This window comes from Panthera uncia (assembly GCF_023721935.1).
Source record: "Panthera uncia isolate 11264 chromosome A3 unlocalized genomic scaffold, Puncia_PCG_1.0 HiC_scaffold_11, whole genome shotgun sequence".
NCBI classification, from domain to species: Eukaryota; Metazoa; Chordata; class Mammalia; order Carnivora; family Felidae; genus Panthera; species Panthera uncia.
This window is the reverse complement of record NW_026057578.1, coordinates 71,201,722-71,208,592: the sequence shown is the minus strand read 5'-3', so window position 1 is coordinate 71,208,592 and position 6,871 is coordinate 71,201,722. Positions and strand designations below refer to the sequence as shown.

The 6,871-nt window shown below is 36.9% G+C and overlaps 1 non-coding gene across 1 annotated transcript; it reads right to left on the bottom strand.

Annotated features, from left to right (window-relative positions):
* Positions 1–273: 273 nt before the first annotated feature.
* Positions 274–380, bottom strand: LOC125937173 (U6 spliceosomal RNA). The gene has a single exon (XR_007462273.1). It is a non-coding gene; the product is annotated as a U6 spliceosomal RNA (small nuclear RNA).
* Positions 381–6,871: the final 6,491 nt, after the last annotated feature.

The window sequence follows — 6,871 nt, the reverse complement described above, 5'->3', positions numbered from 1 at the left end:
TTTGAAAAAAAAAAATCTTTGTTGCACAATAGATCACTAGTTGCCAGACTATGATTTCACACACTAGGAAAATTACCAAAATTTGGGGGGAATTGACATAAAGTCATCAGATATTTTCTCTTTGCCAAATACAGACACTACAAGGGGAAAAAATCCCCTAGAATCTATTGTCAGAATTATTTCATGAAAGAATGTTTTTGTGTTAATAGGTAAGTTAATCAATATTATTTGCTGATTTAGTTTCCTTGTTTTTCTGCTTATATCCTACTTTTTCTGTCCAAGTTCCATACCAAGCTTTTGTGTGTCATCCTTGTGCACAGGCCATGCAAACCTTCTCTGGATCATTCCAATTGTAGTAGATGTGCTGCTGAAGTGAACACTGTATCGATCTTTTAAAGGACATCTTTCAGGGGTGCCTGGGTGGCTCAGTGGGTTGAGCATCCAAATCTTGGTTTCAGCTCAGGTCATGATCTCACAGCTTCATGGGTTAGAACCCCCATGTCGGGCTCTATGCTGGCAGCTTGGGGCCTGCTTGGGATTCTCTTTCTCTCTCTGTGTCTCTCTCCCTCCCTCCTCCCTTTGCCCCTCCCCCACTCACACTTACTTCTCTCTCAAAATACATAAACTTAAAAAAAAAGACATCTTTAAAAACAAAATAAAATAAATGACATCTTTCAGTAGTAATTTCATTGAAGATGAGCAATTAAAACCATGGCATCTGAAGCAGAATGCCTGTGCTTGAATCCCAGTTTGGTCGGATACTAGCTGTGTGACCTTGGGCATGTTACTTAGCCTCCCTGTATCTTAGTTACATCATCTCTAATATAGCAATATTAATAGTATCTACCTCAGAGGGCTGTTGCAAAGATTATGAGTTAAAATATATAAAGCGCTTAGAACAGTGCCTTGTAAAGTTGTGTTATATAAGTACTTGCTATTATTGCCAAACTGTGTATGTCTTACAATGTCCATATTTTGTCCTCATTCTTGAATTATAGTTCAGTTAAGCATGGGATTCTATGTTGAGCAGTATTGCCTTCCACCATTTTCAAAGTATTACTCCATTTTCTTCTTGCGTCTCTCATTGTGGATGAGAAGTTTGTCTTTTCTTATGGGTAACAATCACTTTTCTCTCTGATTTGCTTTTAAAGTTTTTCTCTGTACATTTGTGGTTTTATTATTCTATGTCCATGTGTGGATTTAATTTCCTTTTTTCTAGCTCAAAATTCATTTTGCCTCTTCAAATTGAAGATTCACATCTTTCTTTAATTGTAGAAAATTCTCAACCATTGATTGCATTAGTTATGAATAGATTCTGCCATAAGTGACCTTAAAAAACAACTCTAAATCAAAGTGGTTCATACGAGATGGAAATTTATTTCTTTTTCACACATATTAGGCTATCCAGGTGGTATTTGATGGTGTCAGGGGCTCAGGGACTCTTCTGTTTTATTCTACCATTCATTCTCAGTAAGTAGATTCTCTAATCAAACTTAAACAATACCATTAGTGTTTTAGCTACTAAGAAGGAAAAGGTGGAGAGAAAAATCTTACCTCCTCCCTTTAAGGACATTTCTGGAAGTTGTACATGCTGTTTTGGCTACATCCCAGAACAGAGTCATATGGCTAATCTAGGTATAGGGGAAACTGGGAAATATTGTCTTTATACTGGACAGCCAAGTTCTCAGCTAAAAGTTGGTGATTCAATGAAAAAGGCAGAGAGGCAGATTGGTTACTGAGAACAGGTAGTCTCTATCATAGCATTTTTATTGCAGATTTCTCTCATATTCCCTCTATTGTGTCCTTCTGGAACACTTAGTAATGTTCTATTCTCTGTGCCTCTTTCTTTTTAATATTTCTTTTTATCTTTTTGTGTTTCATTCTGTGAGATTTCTTCAACTGTCTTCCAACTTTGTTTTAAGCTATGTTTAGTCTACTGAGCTTTTTGTTTTTTATCTACTGAGTTAGGTTTTAAAAAATGATATATACTTTTTATCTTTAGAATTTTTATAGCTTTTTTCCCCTGAAATATGCCTCTTATTTTTTTGTGCTGTTCTGGTTTTTCTGTATAGTTTTTATTTTTTATGTCCTGAATCATTTAAGCTTAGTAATTTTATAGTCTCTTTGCTCTCTTGTCTGTAATCCTTGGGGGATGAATTCTGCTGACTCCCTCCCCTGGAAGATGGGTACATTTTTTCCATCTTATCTTAGGTATTGCTTTCCATCCTGTACCCAGGATTGTAAAGTGTGACAATGGGGCAGTATTATGTTTGTCTGTTGTCTATACTTGGGTCCTTCACGTTCCTCTGATTCTTCTGGTTCTTTGGTTCTCAGGTTTTCTGTTGCAACCTTGGTTTGGGTTTTCTGCGCTATTACTCATGAATACACGCTTGGCTCCCATTTTTTGCACAACTTAGTTTAGGAGGTGTGTTGTCTGGGTGATAATCAGTTTGTTTTACCCCCTACCTTGCAGTCTAATCAGAAAGAGAGATTCTAGAGTCTTTTTCACAGCAGCAAAACTCTTCTGGAATCCTGGCTCTATGCTCAACTCCAGTTCCACTGCATGTGGGGCCTTAACCCCCATTGCCACTCCTAAGGTCAAATTTGATTCCACCTCTCTGGTTGCCTTACTTCTTGATCACCACTTTTTAGCATTCTCCTTATTTCTGGAACTTGAGGATTTCTGTCTTGTTTTAGTGCTTAGTTACGTACTTCAAAGCTTTTTGTAATACCTTATCAAGGCTTTGTCTATGCAGGAATAATGAAGTCTTCCCGCATCAACTTAGTCCATCCTAGTGATAAGAAGTCTAATAAAGAGCATTTTAAATCCCAAAAAGCAATAAAGTGATAATCTCTTAATAAAAATTTTGAAATATTTGCTTTGATACTCCTTACACTGTCCTTGTTTTTCCATTTGTAATGGGCCAGCACTGCTCTGTGCATTGACATTTGGGGATGAATGGACAGAGCACTGGGAGGCTTAGGTTCTGGCCCTGGCTTTGCTGCTTGTTAACTGCAAACTGGGGGAAACTCCTTCAGTTCTCTGAACCTATTATTAGCTGTAAGATTGATATACATGTTATCATTTGCCCTGTTTCCATCTGATTATTATAAAGATCCAATGAGATAATAGATTGGAAAATGCTTTAAACCTTAAAATACATACAATTAATAGCAATGTTAAGGACTGAAAGCCTTTGGCACATTCGCTAAGATATTTAAAAAATAGTAAATTTTATGAAGAACCATGTTTGTTTGTTTTTTTCCTCTCTTTGGTAAACAGAAAAAACAACCCTCTATCCTGGTAAAAGCTTTAATTCCATGAAAATACCTAATAAAAGAACTGTTTGAAAGCATTCAAATATTCTTGTGAAATTTAAGAGCACTATTTGTAGCAACAGGCACTTATAACTTTAATAGACTATGGAATTCATTGTGGAGAGACACACCCCAGCGGTTAAAAAAAAAAAAAAAAAAAAAAAAAGAGAGAGAACTGAACCTGGGAATCATCAGTGCATTTTGTTGTTATATGTTTTCTCAAACAATGGATACTAAAAGTTCAATTATTATTTTGTAAAGAACCATAAGCTTTTTGAAATGCAGAAACATGTCCCTATACTTGAAAACATTGAGAACCACTAGTCTAGCCTATGATAGTATTCCACTAACTGGGCTATTTGACCCCAGACCCTCGATATCGCACTAAAACACATTCCCTAAGACAGAAGTACTATATCGGTCCTCAGTGATGTCTGCCAGTCAATTGTGAGGTCTATTGCAGAGAATTTATAATTTCTTACTGATTAAAGTACTAAGTTTGCAAATGATTTACTTAATATCAGAGACTGATTCAAGATGGCAGACTGATCATACACATCTACCACTTACTGCTCACTAAATCTCATAAAATATATGTAAATAGATACTGATAATAAAATACAGTCTAATATCATTGGAAACCAGGGAAACCTATTATCAGAAGAAATATGTTTGTGTTAAATTCTGAAAGAAATTACCAGAGAACAAATGCTTGGAGGAATAAAACTAAATGAAAGAAAAACCCAACACATGTGGAGATGACTGAGGTCGAGGTAGGTTGGACAGAACTACACACTTAGAGCCATTGGATATTAAGAAGTGGAAGGAGCTCAGGAGCATTTATCAATTTGAAAAATTAGGAACTGCATGTGGAGCAGCAAATCAGTAACCCTTACCTGTTCTGCATGCGCAAAGCGCTGGGCTGCTGTGGATGAATTGAATCATACGCTGGGGCTGGAAAAGCAGACCAGTGCTCAAGTAGCTACTGACCTCCAGGAGGATCAAAGATACTATCACACAAATCATCCTCATATCCTGTCTGACTGCAATATCCCAACCCTGTCTTAAAGTCAGACTGCAGTAGACAAAAAGAGTTGACACTGACAGAGATCTGGGAGTCACATAATCAAAGAAGAGTATACAAGCAAAAATCACCAAAAATTTGAGAAAAAAAACCAAACAAACTACAATACAAAGAAGGTGAGGCATCATGCTTAACAAAAATTAACAGAATTAAGAGAACAGAAAAAGACGTTAAGCTTAATTACAATATTTTAAGAGTATCATATTCATAATATAGGAAGAGTCTTATGTATTCAGGAGGCATTTCTAGATCTTGGAAATTAAAAAATAAAATACTTATTAAAAAGTGTTTTTCAGTAGATGGCCTGATATAACAATTGACATGGCTGAAAAGCAATTTATTTCGTATACAGTTAGTGTCAAGGGATGCTTGCATTCTTAGTGGTAAAGTACCATGAAAAGGATAATGAGAGGGGTGCCTGGGTAGCTCAGTCAGTTAGGCATCCGATTTTGGCTCAGGTCATGATCTCGCAGTTTGTGAGTTCGAGCCTAGCTTCGGGCTCTATGCTGACAGCTCAGAGCCAGGAACCTGCTTTGGATTCCGTGTCTCCCCTTCTTTCTGCCCCTCCCCCGCTCACATTCTGTCTCTCTCGGTTTCTCAATAATAAATAAAGGTTAAAGAGTTAAAAAAAAAAAGAAGGATAATGAGAGAAAAGATAAAAGGGATAGAAGATAAATCCAAGTGTTCCATCATTCGGCTAGTAGCTGTTCTAGAAGGAGAGAAGAGAGAAAATGGAGGGGATGGAAATAACAGAAAAGGCTACAGAGTAAAATTTTCCAGAGTGAAAGAAAGACAAGTATCTTCAAATTGAAAGTGTCTTACCCCTATGTTTATAGCAGCACTCTCAACAATAGCCAAATTGTGGAAAGAGCCTAAATGTCCATCAACTGACGAATGTATAAAGAAATTGTGGTTTATATACACAATGGAGTACTACGTGGCAATGAGAAAGAATGAAATATGGCTCTTTGTAGCAACGTGGATGGAACTGGAGAGTGTGATGCTAAGTGAAATAAGCCATACAGAGAAAGACAGATACCATATGTTTTCACTCTTATGTGGATCCTGAGAAACGTAACAGAAACCCATGGGGGAGGGGAAGGAAAAAAAAAAAAAAAGAGGTTAAAGTGGGAGAGAGCCAAAGCATAAGAGACTCTTAAAAACTGAGAACTAAGGGTTGATGGGGGGTGGGAGGGAGGGGAGGGTAGGTGATGGGCATTGAAGAGGGCATCTTTTGGGATGAGCACTAGGTGTTGAATGGAAACCAATTTGACAATAAATTTCATATATTAAAAAAAAATTGAAAGTGTCTTAATTCTATTAGCTCTAGTTTTGTTTTAACCATTCTCTTTGTTTTACTGCAGAGTCTTAGTCAGTTGGGTTTCCTTTTTGTGTGTGATTTGCGATTTTTGTTTGTGACCTTCCCTTCAGTGGGGACTGTTTCATCTGTGGTTTGTAGAAATATCTCTCCAGGAGGGTTTTGTATTTACTTTAGTCAGACAGCTCAGTGGTAGCACCAGCAGGACTAATTTTTATGTAAATTTGGTGTCCTATGAAAGGTACTGTATGTGAGTTCATATTCCATACTGGAATATGGTACACACGAGGTTTTACTTTCTCACAAAGATTTTAACTATCTATAGCTGTAGGAAGAGGCAAACTTTCTTGCATCTGCTTGGTCATATGAGTGAAATTCTTCCAGTCTGTCTTGTACCAGTTGGCCAGCTGTTTGAGGGCTGTAGCTTTATGTGGGTTTCAATCTCAACTCTGTACTTTGGAGGCCATACGTTCCATCTCTGTTCCAATATGAATTAAAATTCAAGTGCGTAGCATTTAACACCTCTCTCTCCATCTTTGCTATCAAACCCCACCCCTGCCCTTTCCCTACACATATACTTAAGCTTATATTCTTTTTGCTCCAGTTCTGTGGTATATCTATACTATTGAAGTCTATTCATCTATTAAAATAATGACATACTCTACACGTGTTGACAAAAGATCTTCAAGAAATATACTGATACACAAATAAGCAAGTTCTCTATTTTGGAACATGAGGGTTTCTCTGTTTTGTGCACTTGGCTACATATGTGTTTGTTTCATTTTATTTAGCATTTCAAGGTGTTTGTAATGAAAGGGGTTCACTATTACCCTTAATCTGCTATATTGCAAGAACAGAAAGTCCCCAATACACAAATACAGAATAATGGCATCCATTCATTTGAAGTCTATTAAAATTTCTTTAGTGGAGGAGAAATGGATAAAGATACACCTATATTTTTTTTTGTCAACACTACAGATAACCGTGTGAAGCTGATATATTGCCATGGAAATTTGCTGGGCTTATAAATACTCCTTTGGCACAGATATTCCACCTACTTCCACTTGTGTGCAATAGAACATAGCTTCTGATAGATACATTTTGGCACACCAAATGTGCCAAATACAAGAGCTGGTAGAATTAACTACGCC